This window comes from Athene noctua, chromosome 1, assembly GCF_965140245.1.
Source record: "Athene noctua chromosome 1, bAthNoc1.hap1.1, whole genome shotgun sequence".
NCBI lineage: Eukaryota > Metazoa > Chordata > Aves > Strigiformes > Strigidae > Athene > Athene noctua.
In genome coordinates this window covers 120,989,624-121,009,781 of record NC_134037.1, presented here as the reverse complement: position 1 = coordinate 121,009,781, position 20,158 = coordinate 120,989,624, and positions in this window count along the sequence as shown.

The following is a 20,158-nucleotide window of genomic DNA, read 5'->3' as shown; positions in this document are numbered from 1 at the left end:
AGCTAACTCCAACTATTTTTTCCAGACCAGATTTGGGAGAAATTGTGTGTGCTGTTCTGCTGGCAGGTGAAAGGGGAGAGGCAGCTCTGGGAAGGGGGAGAGGAGCAGGGATGAGCAGCTGGCTTGGCAAAAAGCACTGATGCCAGGTGAGGATGTGTGACCACCACCTCTTTGGGCAGGTTTTTATCTCTTTTTTTTAAAAAACATCTCGGTGATGGGACTGAACACATTTTTATCCAGTTCACCGAACACATGGTCCCAAATCCTTCCCCAAAAGCAATTGGTCTGCTAGAGACAGTTATTCAGTCAAACCACATTCAAGTTTCATTCCTTCATTACCAGGCCATAAATGAGGCAGAAGATATCAGTGATCCCCACTTAAGCACTACCTGTGCCCAGGGCTTCGGTGCAACCAAGGCAAAGCCACTTCTCCCATATATGCTGCAGCTCGATAACACCTTGTCTGGGTTCAGGCTTTGCATTTCCAGTGGCCAGTCTATCCTAGAGATGAAGGAGCCTTCCCTCCTCCTGTCATCTGCCCTCTACACAGCACAGGAACTGTCTGAAGCAAGCCTGGCTGCCAAGAACATAGTCGCAAACAACTGAGACAGCTCAGGCTGTCACTGTCCCTCCCTTTGGATACCTCCTTCCCAGCCCCAGCCACCCAGCCCCACTCCATCTCTTCTGCCCAAAACTAGTGTTCCTGCAGTAAACAGGTTCAAAGAGCTGGTTTGTCTGAAAAATAATGCTTCCTTTGAGCATGTACATAGCACTTCATTTAGTGGGGGCTTGTTCTCGGTTGGAACGTCTACATTACATTCTTTCCTTCTTTATTTAAATGAAACATAAATTCATTTAATAATTAAATCTCAGTTAAAATCTTTAACTTGTAAACCAGGATTTAAAAATCTGTAAGGAGCCACATTCCCTTCCCTGCCATAGCTGAAGGTACAGTAGCTGACTTTTCAGATAATATTGTTTTGTTCAAAATCAAATGAGGTTCATATTAAGCCTACAAAAGGAAATCATGATTGATGATCTGGCCTGCCCAGCTACAATTTCTTTAGTAACAAAAATATCTTGTAAGTTCATTTATTATTGAGATCAAGCAATGAGTCTAAGCTACATGAAATGGTTCCAATTAGATCCAAGTAATTGCCATCTTGAGTGAACATAAGCTTTTCTGGATAAAAAAGGGCAATAAAAGCTCAAGTAAGCTCACATCTGAGATTTAAGCCTTCAAAGCTTTTTTTGCCTTTTTTTTCCCCTCTCTCTCTCTCTTTTTTTTTCTTTTTTTTTTTTTAGTGTGAGACACACACACATGGGAGGACAGGGGGGAGGAACAAGGATGTATGAAAAAAGAGTAGTGATTTTCCCAAGCTGATTTCTCTTCCTGGGTGACCCAGCACTCCTGGGAATAGTGCCCATGTGATCTGCACCAACTGGATCAGCAACAGCATGAGAATGAAGAGCTTCCACAGCATCATTAAAATAAATGGCACAGGGGAGAGAAGACAGCAAAGCACAAGTTTAATAATCTCACTGGAAAAACATCCTGCAGACAAGGGAAAAATGTCTTCTCCTGCAGCAGCAGCTTTCACAGAAAATGTTGGAACATGTAGTAAATGAAAACAATTTCAGCGCAGCAGCAGCTGGATCCCTACAGCAGCTGAATTGGTCAACCAGAGAGAAAAAAATTTCGTGTGCTGCTGAAGGCACTTCCTTGGAGCCCCTGAAACACACTCCGGAGAAGAAAGCGCTCAGGTGCCCCTTAATACTGAGATTTAGGATCCTAATTCACGAGTTAAATCCCAGGCCTACGCACACTTCTCATGCTGTGCTGTCTGTTGAAGTATAGCTTGAAATAATTTTCTAACGAGTGATGAGGGAGGCACTGAAGCCGCTGCCCATCTTCCACACTGTGAAGAACATCTTCTGTCCATGGACATATGGATCCAAAAAGAAAAGTATGGGTGAGCATCAGCCACACACACACCCCTCATACGGGCGTTTCATAGAGTGCAGTGCCATTGTCCCCTGTATCACCTGTCTCTCACTACAAATCTTTGCCTTGAGCAAGGTATCTCCCAGGAAGACCATGTGTGATCAAGGAGTTATTAGTGAGGGAAAGAAGACAGATTGTTTTTGATGTTAATATGTTTGTTTCTTCTTTTTATTACCCAGATGTCATCATTAGATACTCAATATCCTGTGCCCACCCGAAGGCCTACAAAAGTTCTCTACAGTCTTTACAAATGGTTTAATTTCTAGAATGCAATTTGTTAATAATAACAATCACAGAGTCATCTAGGTTGGAAAAGACCTTGAAGATAATCTAGTCCAACCATTAATCTCACAGTGACTGTTCTCAACTCCACCAAATCCCTCAGCACTGGGTCAATCTGACTCTTCAACCCCCTCCAGGGATGGAGACTCCACCTCTGCCCTGGGCAGCCCATTCCAACAACCCCTTCTGCAAAGAAATACTTCTTAAGAGCCAGTGTAACCTTGCCCTGGTGCAGCTTGAGGCCATTCCCTCTTGTCCTATTGCTTGTTCCTTGGTTCAGGAGACTCATCCCCAGCTCTCTGCACCCTCCTTTCAGGGAGCTGTAGAGGGCGATGAGGTATCCCCTCAGCCTCCTCTTCTCCAGACTAAACCCCCCCCAGTTCCCTCAGCCGCTCCTCATGTGCTCCAGATCAGAAATACCAATTCACATTTTTATATAGCTCCATATAGCTTCTTTTGGGTCTGAATACATATCAATATAACACAGGACACTTTTTGCTTTGCAACTTTTTAGTGTTCCCGTTTCAAGTCTTGGAGAGGAATATGCAGTCTAAGTCCAGTGAATTTGTATAGCTCAGCTGAAACTGTGCTGACTCAAAGCAGCTGAAGACCTAGCCCATCCTAAAAACAGTTGTTACAGTATCTTGGCATTTCTGGATCTAGTCCCTGATTAATCATGACTTTTCCTTGAAGACAGCCTCCCACGATTCCCACAGGTGGTCTAGCTTCAGATTTTGTTCTAAGCTTGTAAACGTTTTTCCTTAACAACGGTTCAAGAACAAAAGTTTGAATAGGCAGGAAATGTCAATATTTGGTTTTGATGAGAAACAAGTACCTCCTTTCCATTGCTTTTTCCCCCATAGCAGTTCTCCCAAGAAAGTAGAGGAGCACCTGAGTGCCAGGCAGGTAAGCACAGCCACCCAAAGCACTGCTCTGGACACTTCTAACCACAGCCCCGTCTTCCTCAGACAGTTGCTTCCCTAGGCTGTGGGAATCAACTTGGCTGCAGCATCACACAAGTTTCTATCCTCTGCCAGAAACACGGTGCTACACGTCAATCTAGTCTGGGTCATGGCTTGTTCTATAGAGCCTTCTGGTGAACATGCACAGAAGCAGCTGCAAGGCTTGGGCCCCAATCAGATTAACTCCTGATCTGGCACTGGAAACCAAAACCAGTTCATAGCTTCCATTTTTTGATTTCCCTACGCTGTGGGAGATTGGGGCTTCATTTTCCTGCTCTTCTGTTACTTGCAAACATGAGCTGCAGTTCCACAAGACCAGAGCTGCTAAACCCCCTCCAAATTAAAAATAATTAACTTCTTCCTACCTCCTAAGAACTGAGCTAGTGCCCTCCAGGCATTCATAAACCCTATAATCCTAAACCTAAGGGCAGCACCAAGGGGTCTAATGTACTGGACCACTCTCTAAATACTATCTTTCACTACAGAAATTCATAACATCATTCAGTGAATCTTTCCCAAAACTTGGGAGTGCCAAAGTCACACTGTCCTGCAATAAACTCTGGATTACCTACAATAACATGTAGACCTCCTCTGAGACGAGCTGAACAGGACCAATTGGCAAATTTCAAACAGGTCTGATGACCCCCCTTCTTTTGGAGATTAAAAAAACAAAAACAAAACCAACTTTCTGCTCAGAAGTCAGTACCCTAAATAGATAGTGTGTGGGGAATGGAAAGCTCATTACCCCTGGTTAGTGGGAACTGAGACACAGGGAGGTTTAAGTCATGCTCTCCCACCACGGTCCAGGAAGGCTGTTTTCTGCTTGTCGGTTAATGTCCTTTTGTTCTTCCTATTATCCAGATAAAAAGGAAGCTCTAAATGCAGTTGGCTGTCTGCTTCACCAAAGTCAATTGACAGTGCAGGGAGCCTCAAATGTTTTTTTTTTCCTCATAAATTATCTTAATTAACTATGCAAATAGAACCCTGATGAGATACTAATTGGCTGTTAAGATTTCAATCTCAAATAACAAAAACAGTTTTGCAGTAATGCATGTATTTGGTTTTGCCAATGTGAAAGCACATGCCATCAATCTTCAAATAACACACCACTCCTGTGCTCACTTCCGTTGCTGCTGTGTACTGTACTCAGACTTCTCAGGCATTTTAGATATGTAGTGGAAGGTGATCCAGTTTTGATCAATATCTGCAGCCTTATCTTCAAGGCAGTGTGGCTGCTCCTGAAGTATATGTGAGGTGCAGCCTTAGATGAGGCCATTTGCCCTTGCTTCTCAGGCTTCAGGCAGCCTTCCTTACAGTCCTTTTATTAGGAGAATTGAACGAGTACTAAGCACAAGGAGTTTGCAGACTGCTTAAAGGATTTCATGGTATTATAGCATCACAGAATGGTTTGGGTTGGAAGGGACCTTTAAAGGTCATCTAGCCCAACCCCCCTGCAATGAGCAGGGACATCTTCACCTAGATCAGGTTGCTCCCATCCAACCTGGCCTTGAATGTTTCCAGGGATGGGGCACCTACCACTGTGCCAGTGTTTCACCACCCTCATCACAAAAAATTTCTTCGTTCTATCTAGTTGAAGTCTACCCTCCTTTAGTTTAAAACCATTATGCCTTGTCCTATTGCAACAAGCTGTACTAAAAAGTCTGTCCCCATCTTTCTTATGAGCCCCCTTGAAAGGCTGCAATAAGGCCTTCCCAGAGCCTTCTCTAGTCCAGGCTGAACAACCTCAGCTCTCTCAACCTTTCTTCACAGGAGAGGTGTTCCACCCCTCTGACCATTTTTGTGCCCTAAATTTTTCACTGGTACCAATGCAAGCAAAATTAGTCAGCTGAGAGATCCCCAGCAAGAGCTGACATTGATGTCTATCTAACTAAAATGAAGTATCAATAACCTAGCTCACACTTGATGAAAGAGCCATTCTGAATTATTTACTGTATGTCATACTTCAGGTTTTAATTTCAATATATTGTGAGATGTACAATAAATTATTTAGAAGTGTGACAAATTAAAATGCAGTTTCAAATCCGCTTGAATTTTCTACTCTTAGGTTAACAGTTCAGTTTGCAACAATGATTTGATAATCTATTTTTGCAAATGCCTTTTCAACTAGAAAGGCGTAGAGGCATACAAGTTTTCCATTGCATCAAATCTTATCCAGCTTGAATCATTTAACAGCCCATCCTCCTTGAGATATACTAATGAAATACAGCTTGGGCAAAAGGGTCAAATGCACCTGCAGCAGGTTAGCCCAGGAGCCTGGGCTTTGTTTTTTCCAGCCTTATGCAGGAGCATGCAATGGTGTGAGGGCTCTTTGCTTCTCACTTAAATTATATTTGTATGTATCAAATAGCCTCTTAGGAAGAGATATTTTATTTTACTTTCTAGCTTTTTCTCTTCCCTTTTTCACAATCAGTTTTGTAGGAAGATCCAGGAAAATATAGCTGGTGTTTTAACACATCCAGGCACATGTTTCTTGGTACTGGGACGGCAGGGAAGAACATTGTCTTCTCCTATTCCAAGCAATCATGAGTTCAGTAAAGAAGGAGTTGTTTTGTCTTGCAACTCATTTTAAGACCAGTCTTGCAAAGTTCTTCATGTCCACTTCTCAAGATATTTTTTATCCTCTTTCTGGCAAACAGAGTAAGGAAACAGAGGTCAATATTCCTCCCTGGGACCTCCTTGGAGGTGTATCTTTAGACATAAGCCCAGATGACAGTGATTCAAGCTTTGTTCCTCAATGGATAACACCTCTGCAAAATTACAATCTTCTGAGAAACAGAACATGCAATATTCAGTCTTGCAAGAGTGATAAGTTTAAGATCCAATATTTCCTCACTCATCAGAGCTCACAATGGAAAGCTTTGTACTGTCTGAAGGGAGAAATTCCAAGTTTCTGTCCATGAAAGAGCCCAAGTTCTTTAAAAATCTTGACATGTTTATGCAGAGTAAAACAATTTTAGGTCAATTTAGGACATTCTGTCCTTCTAAAATTTGTACTGCTGAATTTGTGTCTAGATGATAGGAAATCTAGATGTTGTAACAAGAATGTTTTACAATACCCAACTATATTTAAAACAAAATCTTCAAAGCCTTTGACACATACCCAATACTTTATACAATGGTCTGCAAACAAAACCTTGTTTACAAGTTTTGTTTATAACTGACTCATGGCTTGTCTAATCATAGGACTACACCAGAGGTATGATGATGAAAACTTCTCCTAGTTGAAAGGCTCTCTCTGGGAACAAAGTTCCATCAGACACGATGGTTCAAGAAGCCTCAAAAAGTCTCACTGGAAATATCCTGCATTTGATTCACTTTTGCCCTCTCAAAGGCAAAGTGAGGATTTAGAAAGAGCCCTGCCTGTCTTGCTGGTACACCTGGAAGCAGCAGGACATGTGACCCTGATGTGGGCACCTTCTGCCTTGGGCCCCAGCAGGGAAATAGCGGAAGATCTCTGCAGCTCCATGGTGCACTGGGATCAGCAGCGAGTTCCCATCACCCAAGCCCATGGCACAGCTGCTCAAATCCCAGCAGTGATACCGGCAAAAGGCCGTTAGGTTGCTGTGCAGGGATGGAGCAAGGAGCTGAAGGGCAGCCAGGGGAGCAGGAGTACATTAATTTTTCCTTCGGAGGCATCAAAGTACAGCCTCAGCAGAATTGCTACAGAAGGCAAACTAAGCAGCTGCCAGATCCAAGAGCTGCTGATTTACCTGAAGTTAAAAAAGGAAAGAAAATGTAATTTCTTTTAGTTTCTTGAGAATCAGAAATCTGGGATTTCTGCCAGCCTTAAGAGAACCCTCTACGTATGCCCTTATGTATAGATAATGTATCTCTATGGATACCTTATCTCTGAGAACTGTCCAGCTGAAAAAGCTTGGCTGAAAGGTGCTGTATCCATTTTAATATTGGTCCCAAAGGTGAGACAAACAGAGATCGGTTTGTTTCTTCCTTAGTAAAAGTAAGGCTGCACCAAAGGGGAGTATGAGATGACTGGACTTTTTCTAGTTCAGGGAAACATGCCATCAGACTGGGATCCAGTTACGTACACAACAGGTTGCATTTAGGACCACAGGCAAATAATTCCTCGCAATGTGCCTCGGTTTCTACACCTGAAATACTAAGATAAATAGCTACCAGGCATTGCACAACTCAATGTATATATTTTAGGATGTGCTGACATGCCATATTGCCTGAGCACTTGGTCAGAAAAAATAATAAACACTATTGATATTACAATAATGCTAGCAAATTATAGACATCTGCAATTACATTAAATTAAAACCCGGTGCAGTTCACAATAGTCAGATGGCGTAGCACGAAACAGGAACCGTATTACTATCAAAACTGTTTCAGCTTAAATATTTGAGGTATGGGGCATCTGGATTTAAAAATAAAAAGCTCAAATTTATGTAAGAGACCTCCGGTAGTTCCGTTGAAACAAACCTTACTTTTCACCAAAAAATGTTTTCAACAACAGATTTTTCCAGTACTGTGTTGTACTGCAACAACACAGTTGCAGTACCACTCCCTGCTACTTCTGGTGTTACTTTTGAGCACAGCTCAGATTTTCAATCTGATTCCTTCCTGTTCAGCAATCATTCATTAGAATACATAGATTATTTTTTTTTAATCAAAGCTAGGATTGTGCCATGAACCAATTGTGTCAGCTCAAGCACTTTACATGCAAGAAATAAAGACAGCAGCAGAAGCCTGAAATTACTGCTCAGAGCTTAATTAATACCAGGGTTTTTCACCCCGGTATTAATACTTTCCTCTTGAATTGAATGGGACTTGACCTTGTCACAACAAGATCAGGGCAAGTCTGTGAAAACAATGTTATGACATCAAAGCCAAAACAAAGGAATGTCATCGCATGTGTTGGAGGAGAATATGATGGGGTCCTCTTACAGTAGCAAAATAACGTCAGTGTCACTCCCAAAAAACCTTCTCAGTTACCAACTCTCTACGGAAAGGGAATGCAATGGGAGAACCTGGCAGATGGCAATTTCTTTAAATTAAATAAAAAAGAAGATGTGGATGTGGTCCCTAGCTGGAGTAGACAGGCTCTACTGACTGTAATGGAGCCGAACAGATTCATATCTGCTGGAGATCTGGTCCACTGCAACCAAACTGAGGAAAGGATGTATAAATTAAATACTGTCTCACTGAAGGGCATATGAATTCATCATCAGCGTGCTTGGGCATTGCTCCCCATCCCTCATAGTGTAAATAAGGCCACATCATTTTCATTTGTGGGTAAGAGCTCTCAGTTCCTCGTGCCCCTCTCCAGTACGAAACCCCCCACTTAGTGCTGGTTACTTTTCCGCCTGATGCTTAGCCCAAAGAGCCACACTGTGAAATCCCTGTTCCCGGCAGCTACCGCCTCGTTCAGGGGGAGTTCCCCTGTGCCCCCTACCCTCCCCTCCAAGCCTTAACAGTACAGCCTTAGAAAGGGGATTTTCCAGTATAAACAGAGCTAAGCCAAACTCTTCTCCTGGCCTCTCCGTGCCCCAGCCCATATTTGCCCCATATATAATTACCTGTGGATTTCACCTAGAAGACAGAGGATTTCACTTATAACCCCAAATAGGCAGGCTCTGACGTAATGGCAGTCTGAGGAATATAGGTCAGGGAGGTGGCCTGGCCACTGGAAATGAATTTCTGAAGCAGAATGAGCAACCTTGTTAGAGGGGAAGATAGTAATCAGCAGTGGTCCTTGGATCTAAACATTTCACCTCCAGCACTCTTGCAGCTACAGCCCTCATCTGTTTCACTTTCCTATTTTAAGTTCCTGACTCACATCCTAAATATTGACTTCTATTTTTCTATTAGCACTGGATTTTCAGCCTCCATATTGACTTTGACTGTACCTATGGTTGATACTAAGCCTCTCAGGTCAACAAACTTTTATAGCTGTTAGCTGCTTAAACCACATTGGGCAGGAACTGGCACTATAGAGCAGTAGCTAGAAGCAATATTATTGGGAATTATAAATTATTCCTCTGCCTGAACTTTTCCTCTTATTCACATAGCTACATTCATTTTTAAACATGTGGCAAATGAATCGCACAGGGAGGACAATTGGCACTCTGTGATTTTGGGAGCACCCACCACCACTAGCAGGGATAGATTCTCCTCTGGGAACAGTGGAGTAATGCAGAAGAAGTTACAGCAGTGGTACAACAGCATAATCTGGGCTAGTAACACTTGTGAGGACAGACAACAGTCAGCCAGAGGATCAGAAGCCCCAAATCCATCTTTGTTGTACACACAGACTCTTAATCATCTCCTTTGGCTAACATTTTAGCAATACACGTAAACCATCGCAACCAAACATCAGAGAGACCTGGCCATCCATCATTTGTAAAACACTTAATGTATGTAAGAAACAATAACAACATTAAAAGAACATTATGGCAGTGACAAAGCCAAGCCTAAAAAGTGAGGAAGCAGAGCAATTAAGATTAACTTATGCCTCATGGTATATAATACTTTTCTGCAGACTGCATACTATTTTTTGGAATGGGACCCATGCTCGGGAGTGGGGACATGGAAGGTCCAACTAGCCACAAGCTACGTCAGGTATTTTAGCTGACATAGGACAACTGCAGCGTTTAGATGAGACAGGAATTGTATATAGCTGCATCCCTTAAAAGATGCTCCCTTGGGTGCCACTGACCCTGGGGACTTGCCCCGCACACGTCCCTGCACAAAGAGCTCACAGAAATGGCTCGTTTCCTGCCATCCCCCCTCTGCCACTCAACCTCACAGCCAAAATGTGACTCGGATTTATCTTAAATTTTTAGTTCATGCCATGTTCAGTTTAAAGCTTTCTAAAAAGTGGTTATCACTGAGGAAACGATTATTGGGATGATAAGCTATGAATGACTTATTCATGCAGTATTTTCGGTCCTTCATCAGTCTACTAGATCTTGTGCTAATGTTCCAGTCCTTCACATACTGATTAATTTTACATGTGCTACCAGGCCTTTTTTTTAAGCAAAGACTGCCAAATTAATGCAATCTGGCCCTTTAGTAAGCCGTTTCTTTCCTTTTTTGTTTTTCTTACCCCATACTTTGAGTACAAGCCTGTGGAAGGAAGGAAGGGTCTGTCAGAGAACTTGTATGATATTTGTGATTTATTATTAATTGCTGGCACAGAAGTCCCTGCAGGTCACAGGACCCTGCCTGTGCTAGGCAACATATTGATGCTGTGCTAGGCAATGTATTGACTAGGAAGCGGGTGTCCTTTCCCCAGACCTTTTAATTAGGCAGAGGTGATTTCCCCCCTCCTCTGTAATGGGAAGGGCAATAAAAGCGCTGGCTGATCAAGTGCACGGAGGGGCCGCACTGCAACAGAAACTGTGCAAGTGTTTGGAGCCGAACCCAGAACTACACAGCAGGATACCTCTCTTTCCCCGCCGACAGCATGTTCCCATTCCTCCCAGCTCTCAGCACAAACCTGAGAAACATGCTTTTCCCTTGCCTAAAGTCTGCAGAATTACAGTTTTCAAGGATTTACCACTTAATGGCAAATTTCTGGCCCACAATTATGCTGTGTTCTCTCTGCCAAAGCACATACATGAGTTGTAATCAGAGAACGGTTTTTTCCCATCCTCCCTCCAACTTTGCCATGAGGTGGAAGAAACTCTGATGCGTAGCACTCGCTCTCCCCTTCTGTGCCAGGAATGACGAGTGCTTCATCCCAGAGAGCTGTAGCTCAAATCCTGTCACAGAGAAAGCACCAGGCTTGCAGCACACAGCCCATGGCCCCACCAAAACTGATGGGCATTCTTCCACCCACACCTTGTGGCAGGATCAGGGCCAGGAAGTACAGGCCATGCAAAGCAAGCAACACATTAAATAAGTGCATTTTTCAGATAAAGGCTATTCTTCACCATCTCCTTGATACAGAGGTGGTTTGGGCTTCTTACTCTGATGACAACTAGATGTAATGAGAAAGTAATGTTTATTCTACTCTTAACAGTTTGATTTCATTTGTAATCCACAATGATCATCACATATTTTGTCTCTTTAGTAGGCATGAACTCTTCTCCCAACATTTTTGTGAGAATACACCAGTGTCGGGGGCAACACAGACCATGTAAGCATAAATGCTTTATGGGAACTGGCCAGCACCAGTGCTTAGAGAAAAAACCTAACTGTTTTGACAGAGATTCCCCAGACAACTTCAGCCAGGTCTCTCAGGTATTTGATAGTTCGATTTGCATCCGTACCACAAGGAAAAGGTAATCCTGCCTTCAGCAGAGCACTCTGAGGATGACTGCCTTGTTTTTTGGGAAGGACTCTGATGTACAGCATGCATAATGACCCTCAGACACCTAAAAGCAATCCTTCTGATGGAAACATTTATAGCCCTTTAGTTCCTAGTTTCAGCTATACATTACCACAACAGCAAGATGGATCAAGATAAGCCTGTTGTCTTAACCAGATCTCTACTAGCTGATCAGTTCGCCTTTTGACTGTGCTAAGCCACCCTGCTTGCTTCTGTGCTGCCCCCCCTGTTCTGCAAGTGATGAAACTATCAGGCATTTTAAAAGAAAACACACACACAAAAAGCAGTGCTTTGTGAGCTACCTGCTGCCATCACGGTCCCAAGTGACCCAGCGCAGCTCTGCTGTGCGCCTGCTATCAGCACCACTTGTGTACTCTGAAGAGCTTGTCCTTACCCCATCACTCCACACATGGGAGACTATCCCCTTATTACCCTCACCCAGGGCTCTGACCTCAATTATTAACTGCGTTTAGCAAGGTCATTATTAAACCTGACTCTCTGCTCCCAGATGAGCTATCATGTGTCTCTCTTTAACCCAGCAGGAACCTTCTTCTCACCCCATGCCCTTCTTATTACCCTTTAATGTGCCCTGAAGCCTCTGGAGCAACCCCATCCATCCCAGATAATATCATTTCTAGAAGGAGAGTGAAAAACCAGAAGAGTCCATTCCTGAAGATTTTTTCCTACCTGGCTCCAAAACATCTTTCCATTTCCTTTCTATTTTAATCATCCATCTCTAATAACAAATTCCAAAAACCAACAGGTCTCTCCAGTCACAGAAAACTGCTTAGCTGCAGATTAAAGGACATTACAGTTTTTAGCAGGACACTAGTTCTTCATACCTGTGAAAACTGATCACAACTGTCTATTATGATTAAAAAGCAAGTAGATATTAATAACTAACTACTAATTAGCTTACATCTTAATTGCAGCTTTTATGCCAAACAAAACCAGGAGTGCCACTGAAACATAATATAAAATGTCAGCAAATGTCTCCACTTCTGTGCTTGACAAATGCAGCTTGCAATGTGCTGATGACATCAGGGCACTGAAGGGCATTGGGCAATGCTCCGTGCTCCGGCACAGGCACAGATCTGTGCCAGGCTGCGGCTGGGGCCTAACCCTGGGAGTAAGTTAGAGCAGTCTTAAGTCAGCTTTACTTCGTAAACAGCAGCAAAATCCCAGCAGAGGCTATTCCAGCGGCTGAATGGAGGAGACCTCAGCAGCCTCTAATCCTGTTTTCTCTTTCCTTGCTCCTCTTCTGGAAGCTTTTATACAGTGGGATCTGCCAGGGCTCATCTCATGTTGGCAAGGGAATGCCCCTGTGTCACCCCCAAAACCCACAAGCATGTGGGAGACCTTGGGTTAATTGGTAACCTCAGTTGGTTAGAGATACCTGCAGTGTATTTGCGTCTCATAGTAAGACTGTAGCCTTTGCATAACCTATTCAGCAACAATGGTGGCTGCACAGCCAGCAATGCACCCCTCCCATCGCCTTCATTTCTACCAGACACCAGTAGCCCTCGATGCAGTGCCCCATGGCTTCACCCAACCACATCTCACAGTAGTGCTGTCTACCTTGCCCCATCCACCCAGCCAGGCAATCTCACATCCCTCCCAACACCACCTTGTGTGAAGAAAAACTGCTCTGGGGCTGCACTTCTGAAGATAACCACCATATTTTTCAATTTCCACTACTGTCCTCTTCTACATGTTCATACGGTGCCTGGCTTCCCAAGGCCCTCATCTCCTTCAAAGCCCCTAGGGGCTACTGTATTGCAAAAAATACATACCAATGAACAGTTGGAGAGCACACAGACATTCATCAAACCTATCCTTTGATTTATGGTAAGCAGCTGAAAAACGCAGCAGCATTCAAATAAAATGCTATGACCGAATATTGCAAGCACGATGAAGGTTTTGTGGATGAGAATGCTCCCTCCCCTCAAAATATTTGTTTTCAATACCCACAAAGTAGTATAATGTCATTTAGCGAGGAAAATTCTGGCAGTTGATGCACAATCTGGCAGAGCTACAAGTACTGTAGGTGTTACGATACACACACAACATGTTTTACAAATAGAAAGTGGTTTCCAGAGTTCTTTAATATATTCTAATTTCCCCCACCTCTGCCCAAAAAAGCTGCAGTTATGAAAATACTGTTGCATACTGAAATATTAAACTAGAAATCTGAAGAGAGTTGGTTTTTTAAAAAGCTCTCTTTTCAGCTATTCCTTCTTCTCTTTTTTTTTAAGTCAGGTATGTTTTTAGCAACTTAAACAGGTTGGGTTACCCACAAGAAGTAGTAATTTTTCCACCTAGCAGATTGAGGTATTCATATCCTCTTTAAACATTTCTAAATTTATTCTCCAGTATTATTCAAATAGAAATATTTGCATGTACACCCTGAATCGGATAAAACCCTTTCAGTACTAACCCATGGGTAGAAACCACACAAATGAAGAAGATTAACAAAATGCACCTTCTTTGAATCCAAAGAGCCTTTGGAAGAAATCTTTCCAAAAACCCATCCTGTCTCAACCAGTTATTAATGTTATTTCTTCATTTTGCAGGAGAATCCTGCTCTAGAGCAAACTTAGTACCTATAGAACACGCAGGGAGATATACCCCCTACCTGAAGAACTTGCTGGCTAATAGCCAGATGGGTAATGAGTTATTAGCCTAATTTACAGGTGGGAGACCAAAGAAAAAAGAGACTGAATGAACTGCTGAAGCCCACCCAAGACATCTGTGTCAGAACCAAGAACTGAACAGTTTTCTTCCACGCTAGTCCCATGTCTCAGTCACACCACCAGGCTTCCTTCCCAAGAAATCGCATCAGCTGCTTCTTGCAAATTTTCAAGGTGCCAGAAAGCTGAGTTTGATCTTTTTCAAGTTTCTGAGGTCACCAGCTTCACTCTCAGGTGAAGCGACCACACTCACTTTCAGGAACAAAAACCCCTTGCAGAGCATTCAGGCATGAGCAATAAGTCACGCTGCTGTTTGTCAACGACTGCCCCATCCAACCTCCCCATCCAAAGAAAAGCATGTCTGCTCTTTGTGTGTGGGTACTTCCAAACCAGACCTTCACACAAAATCGCAGAGTGGAGACACAAACCTGAGCCCACAAGGAGTATGCCAAGGACATATCACGCAGCGCTAACAGTAACGTTAGCCCTGTACCAGCATCCTACACCTGAACCAAGAAGTGGAGATGTGGGGGCTTTACTTTCTCTGGGCAGTGCCACAGGACTGTGGGCAGGCACATAGGAGAGCAGGTCAGCACAGAATTGAGTAAGTTTTGTTGCTTCGGTCAGCACTAACGACGCAGTGCTCATCCGCACAGTGAAGATATGTCAGAAGTTTCTTCTGGGAACCTGAATGGCTGGGCAGATGTCTGCTGGCGATATCCAAAACCAGTGTCCTAACAGTTTCATAGGTATTTTCATAATCCAGATGAAGATGTTTCCAGTTTGTCTCAGATGACAATCTCCAGGAAATACACTGTTCCCGGTTCACTTTCTTGGGATGGGGGATTAGCAATTAGGCAATGGGTTCCCCTACAGGGAGAACAGCAAGGTGGAGGAAAACTGCAGCCTACTATTGGGTTTGGCAGGCTGTGCTACCCCGAGTACAGGAGGACCTCAGGGAGCAGGACCTGGAAACTACTGGGGTTCCTTGGGCTTTGTGACCTGTTTATTCCCACAGCCTACAAAAGTACCAGGTTCAATCTGATACATCTGTTCCACAAAGAAGAGCAGAGCAGCATTTCCAATTGCAAACACCCATGCTGCCATCATGGAACATCTCCAAGACCTCTTTTAATTGCTACACATGAGACCATCATGTAGGTTGCGATGAGGGAGAAGCTCTCATGCTGCACTGCTACTGAAGAGGGGATGACATGATGCTGAGAACAGGGCTAGCACTGTGGGACCTGTGCATCAGCTGCAGATCACGACCACAAGGTCTGTCTGTAGCCTGAGGACAAAAACTGAGTAAGTTGGTGCAAACTACATGAATTACCCAAATAATGCTTGCTAGAAAATTACATCACAATTCTGCTGTCCGTTAGTCTGCAAGTAGCTCCACAGACAGCAGAGGAACTAAGACTAAAATAAAATATTACTCAGCAAAAGGTGGGGCTGAGTGACTGTGCCTTCAGCATTTCTTACCTGTTTGCAAATAGACTCCCATCTTTACAACTCTATTTATTGGGCCAGCTCCTCTGAGGTGAACTCAACAATGCTGGTTTAGGCTAGCTCTGAATTCATGGTTTACAAGCATTTGCTGATAGTTACTACAGCCTGTTGTCTGTCTCCAGGTTGTTTGCTAAATTCACTAGTATTGCTTGTGGTATTTCCACCTCCTGCTGCTGCACAGGTGCCCCGAGTCATTGGGTTATCAATGATGAGCCCAGTGCTGCAGCAACCATCATGCCATTTTTGATATGGAAGGCTTTTTAACCTGGCTCTTCCCCTTGAAAATTTGACCTGGGAGATGTAACCCTGACCGTCAGTCCAGTCTCCAGACAAGCCGAGTCCCAACCCAGCAGAGCATGCGGTTAAGTCCTGAGGGACTTAAGCATGTGCTTAAGTTCTCTGCTGGATCAGTGCCTTTACAACCAGTCCGACTGCTTTGTTAGCAGTGCTGAGCACCACGGCTGAGCTCCAACAGGAAATAGCAGCTTCCCTTTGATGTCCTGCCACTGATGTTCACGTAGGTGGGACTTCAAAGAAGAGCCACCGCTTCCCCTCCCAGTATCGGAGGCCCCAGTGTTGGAGAAGCAGTACTGCTGGTTTTAATTGCATTAAGGGATGCTTTAGGGCGGACGATTCAGCCCTTCTCAGAAAAAGGACAACTTAAAAAGGTTCCCACCTGCTGGCAAGAGACTCAAGGAAAGGTTAACTCACACCCCAAAATACCCTTTAAAACAAAGGTCTGCGGAAAGAAATCTCTTCACCTTCTGTTACCTGCTTTCCCCAGTGCCACTGAAAACTACCTTGTGTACGTTGTGAGCATCTAGTTTACTCTGGAACTGCACTCCTGGCCATCGTAAGGGCCCCTCGCCAACGAGGATGTGGATAAGGACTGGCCAACCTCAGCTCCTGTAATAGGGATCACTGGAAAAACTGACCTCAGCAACAGCTAAAGTGAGCCAACATGAAGAAACACCCCCACAGGCAACCTACATGGTCGATTCTGCTGGCTGACTGTGCAATCATGCACAGGCGCTCCTTTAACTTCTCTGTATCTCTTTTCCTTGAGGGAAAACAAAGCAGAGAAGTCCACATCCTAAATGGTGTAAATCAACTTAGCTGATATCAAATGTGACTCCACCTTTACTGTTTCCAGGCTTGCAGATTGCCAATATCCAGCTCTTCTCTAAATCTTCAACCAGAAGCAAGACCCAGTCAGATGAAAGAGGGATCAGAAAACCCTGAGAACCATCGAGTACTTGTATGCACTAGAGAAGCAGTCACATGCCCAGGGAATAAGAGAAACAGTACAGCTTTTACATTGATTTGCAAATCTCTTCCATGTTCATATTACTTGGTTTTGTCTTCCCTGGGATTCACTTCATACATCCAGATTCCATATATTTCTGCAGTCAAAAGCTAGCTACATAAGTAAGCATGGATTTTGAAGGAAGATGAGTAATTTTTCAGTCATTTGAGGACTGAGTACTTTGTGACCTCACTACCCAGAGTTCAGCTGAGCTCTGCTGTTCAGGTCATTCACTGACTTGCCATAACCTGGTCACCTCACCTGGTCATTTCATATTTTGTACCTCCACACACAACAGTTTGTAGAACAAACTCAAGTCAGCAGCAAAGCAATATATGCCAGTGGGGAGCAATAAGAGGAGGAAGTTTACCCCAGTAAAACCAGCTAAGCAAAGATGTGCCCCAAAAGTGCAGAGAGAGCTTGTGATGCCAGACCCTGAGGGGCTGACAGCAGCAGCAGCAGTACGGTGTGACAAGACTGGACTTGACCACTCAAATGATCCCAGCCCAAACCCTGATGACCACAAAGCTGAACTGAAACAATTTCTGGCTCAGGAAGAAAAAATCAGTATGGAAAGTCACTCACGTGCCTTTCAGAGCCATGTGGCTAAGGCTTTGCTCAACCAACTCAACTGCAGAACAGCTTGCATAGAAATGCTTGAAAAAATATCTTTTTATCAACAGGAAAGTGATTTTTTCAAGACATTTCTCTTGAAGTTTTGAGCTTCTACCAAAAAAATGCCAATGTGCATTTTCAGCCAAAATTATGCAACTATTCCATATTCAGCAGTTTCCCATTAAAGGTTCTTGGGATTTAGGGGTCTGGGGGTTTTAATTGCTATTTTTTTCTGAATATTTAATCAACATTTTCCACTGAGGGAGAAAAAATACTCTGGCCAAGTGTAGGTTTCCTTGCAAGGTTGAGAAGGGCAAGGGGGAGGAGGGGTCGCTGTATTTTTCCTTAAAGACACAAACATTCTCTTATAACTTAAGTCACCACTGCACTTACGAGCCTGACAAATTTAGAGGACTTAAAATCAATCAATAAAAAAAGGGCTTGACCACAAAGGAAGTTCTGGTCAACCCTTCAGCTTTACATCATAGACAACATTTATTTTATCACAGCCTTAAAAAATTAAAATAGAAAAATGCATCTTCTTGGAAAACAGCAGCTATTTTCTTCCACTGCTCAGATATTTTTATAAGCCTAGTTCCACCAGCCTCACTCATGTTGAGAATCACCTTACCCTGCAGAGCAGACCATTTATTTAGAGGCAAGATACTATGTCCCAAGCAGGACACTAAGATGCCTCCACCCAACAAAAACTCTACTGTGCAGCTGAGCTGGACCAGCCTACATCCCAGGTCCGAGTCTGGTTTGAAGCATTACCCATACTGTCTGGATAGTGGCCTCTATAAATAAACAGGAAAGAAGGTTTGGAGAAAAGGTGAAGCCTTTCTCATTAGTTGTGAGCAAGGAAGGAAGTTGTACCCTACCAAAGACTGAGGGAATTCACAACTCCCTCCTTCCCTTAATAGCACTGCTGGAGGCGGAGAGGAGCAGGGCAGAGCAGCCTTACAGGGACAGTCTAACAAAATAGCCGAGACAACCTGTGAAATTAAATACTGCACATGAGTAAGGGTGGCAGAACTTGCCTGACAGATACCTTTCTTGCTGGCTAATCATAACCACAATTTATAGCTCTTTCCATTAAATCTTAGCAAAAGGACACAGTGGCACAGAGACTGATTTGAATTGCTGGCAAACATATATATTAAACTGTATTTGTTCAGACAACTGGTTCCGATGGTTTGTCATTCCCCCCAACATGTTTTTTTTGTTGTTTATCCACATCAGCTTCAGCAAAACTTCCAGTGGGAAAAGGTTTCTCTGGTCCATGAGGAACCTTCTGGTCAAAACACATATAAACAAACCTGTCCAGAGCAGCCAACGGTTTCAGCATTCAGCTGGAGCACAGAAGACGTACACTTGAAGGCCTGATACAGATCAGGGAGTTGAACTTGGATCTCCTAAATCCAAGAGGAATATCTTAACTCCCAGGAAAAAGGCCATTCTTGGATGTTGCTCTCCTGTAGGAGTCATTTCATATTGGATGTAAGACATAAAATATTTGCTGGTAACAGCGAGACCAATTCTGCAGCCCAGAGGCCAGAACACTGAACCAGAAAGAGCAGGAACATGATGCCGGTTCTCCCATAGGCCAAGCGAGTGACTTGGCTATCTACTGGTTTATTGCAGTAATAAGAAAAAACCAAACTCTTTACGGATCCTGTCTTTCAAGCAGAATGGAAAGAACTTGAAATCTCACAACATCTTGTGCAACAGGAGAACCATTTCCTACCCGCTGTTACAGGGGGGTAGATCTGCAGCGTTTATCACCTCTTGTCGCCAAAGTCAGAATCTGGCCCGCTGCCTTCCACCCTAATTCAGAATGCACTTTCATCTCTAGTATAAACACCAAGAAATATCAAAAGCCCTGTTGACAGTACTGCTCTCATTTTCTGCTTTAAGAAGTTGCCAAAATGTACAAAATTAAACTCCCCGAGTCACAGTAGGCTGTTTTGTCAGTTTATCCAATCAGTAATGTAATCCTATCGTAACCTCTATCATTCTCGCTCTTTTCTTTTTTTCTCTTCCCCCACCCCCTGCCTTTCTTTCTTTCTTTCTTAAACAAGAATTTTCCCTGGAAGGGAACACAGTTCCTCCAAAAATTAAATCATAGCATCAAATTTCAAACCCACAAATATAAATCAAATATTGTCTGTTGACACTGAGGAATATTCCTTTGCGCAATGCATGCTGCTGAAGCATTGTTCAGGCTACAGTAGGTAGACTATGGATATTACTGTGCTAAAGGAGGTTCTCTGGGAATTTTCCCTGAAATTTCAGGACTCAGAAAGAGGCATGTTTCACTGTCTCTTACCTACTACTTCAAAGAGCACATTTGAGGACTGGCCCTATATTTTTTCTTTTTTTTCCTTGTTCTTTTCAAAACTAATGGGAAATTCTGGGCCTCAGAGCAAAAATGAAAAGAGCAAAATAAGTAGCACCATTTAACAAACA